Source organism: Gossypium hirsutum, chromosome A03, assembly GCF_007990345.1.
Source record: "Gossypium hirsutum isolate 1008001.06 chromosome A03, Gossypium_hirsutum_v2.1, whole genome shotgun sequence".
Taxonomy (NCBI): Eukaryota; Viridiplantae; Streptophyta; class Magnoliopsida; order Malvales; family Malvaceae; genus Gossypium; species Gossypium hirsutum.
Genome location: NC_053426.1, coordinates 69822607 through 69824254, shown reverse-complemented (window position 1 = coordinate 69824254; position 1648 = coordinate 69822607). Strand labels below are relative to the sequence as shown.

At 38.5% G+C, this 1648-nt stretch overlaps 1 non-coding gene across 1 annotated transcript; it reads left to right on the top strand.

The window, feature by feature from the left end:
• The first annotated feature begins 883 nt into the window (after positions 1-883).
• On the top strand, positions 884-990 carry LOC121225629 (small nucleolar RNA R71). The gene has a single exon (XR_005923486.1). It is a non-coding gene; the product is annotated as a small nucleolar RNA R71 (small nucleolar RNA).
• The last annotated feature ends 658 nt before the right edge of the window (positions 991-1648 follow it).

Below are 1648 nucleotides of genomic sequence, written 5' to 3'. Positions count from 1 at the left end.
TTTCTTCGTCGCGTTGGGATATGGCACACGAGGTTTATATTCCTTATCGATCGATTTTTTCTCATTCTGACTTACCTCAACCTTACCTTTACTTACCACAATTTCTTGCCTTAGTTCTGGTTCAGGTTCAACTAACCCTTCTTCATCTCGAACAGTAATTGCATGAAGCTGCTTTCTTGGATTAGTTTCGGTGTTGCTAGGCAAGCTACCTTGTGGTCATTCTAAAATCAACTTCGTAAGTGGACCAATTTGGTTCTCAAGCGACGCTTGTTGATTTTTAAGTGTTGTTTCGGTGTTTTGGAAGCGGGTTTCTGACACCGAGATAAACTTTGTCAACATCTTCTCAAGGTTCAATTTTTTCTCCTATTGGTAAGGTTGTTGAAAGCCTATAGGGGGTTGCACTCTCTGATTTCCTTGACCACCCTAAGAGAAATTGGGATGGTTCCTCCAACCTACATTATTGGTGTTACTGTAAGGATTATTCTGAGGCCTAAAATTGTTACCCATCGAATTGATTTGTTCGTTCTCTATGCTAGGACCGTAGGGTAGACATTCCGGATTATTCATCCCTCCTCTATTCATATTGCACTGCATCACCAGATGTACCTGCATAGAACCATATAAACCATTAATTTTTTTATTTAAAAGTTCTACCTGATTTAATAACATGGTGACCGCATCTATGTTAAAAACACTAGCTGCTTTCATCAGCTTCGTACTCATGACTTGCCACTGATAATTATTCAGTGACATCTCCTCTATAAACTCATAAGTCACTTCAGGTGTTTTATTGTTCAGAGTACCACCGGTTGCTGCATCAATCAACGGCCTAGTTGAGGGATTCAAACCGTTGTAGAAAGTTTGAACCTGTAGCCATAGAGGTAACGCATGGTGAGGGCACCTTTTCAATAAATCTTTATACCTTTCCTATGCATCATATAGGGTCTCTAAATCCATCTGCACGAAGGAAGAGATATCATTCCTCAACTTAGTTATTTTAGCCGGTGGAAAGTACTTCAATAAGAATTTCTTGGTAATTTGGTCCCATGTAGTGATAGAACCTCATGGTAGGGAATTCAACCACTGTTTAGCTTTATTCCTCAAAGAGAAAGGAAACAACCGTAGGCGAATGGCATCGCCAAAAATGCAATTTAGCTTGAAAGCTTTATAGACTTCCAAAAAATTAGCCAAATTTGGATCTTCATCTTGTAACCCATCGAGCTGAACAAATTGTTGAATCATCTGAATAGTGTTCGACTCCAGTTCAAAATTATTCGCAGCAATGGTGGGTCTCACAATACTCAATTCAGTCCCAGTTAGAGTAGGCTTGGCGTAATTTTACATAGTACGAGGAGCAGGATTCGGATTTGTAGGATTCGCAGCAACCAAAAGAAGTATCTGATTATTCTTATTATCACCCATCTCTTCAGTGATAATAATAACGTCCTCTTGCTCTACCATTATATTCTATCGATTCTGCCTTGCTTCCCTACGGTTTCTGCAAGCTGTGCTTTCAATCTCACTATCAAATACTAAAGATCCTGATGGGTTTCTTCTAGTCATAAACTAAAGGAACCTGCCAGAAGAAAATAAAAGACAAATTAGAAAAAAATAAAAACAAAAATAAAATGCAATAAAAAATAAATGG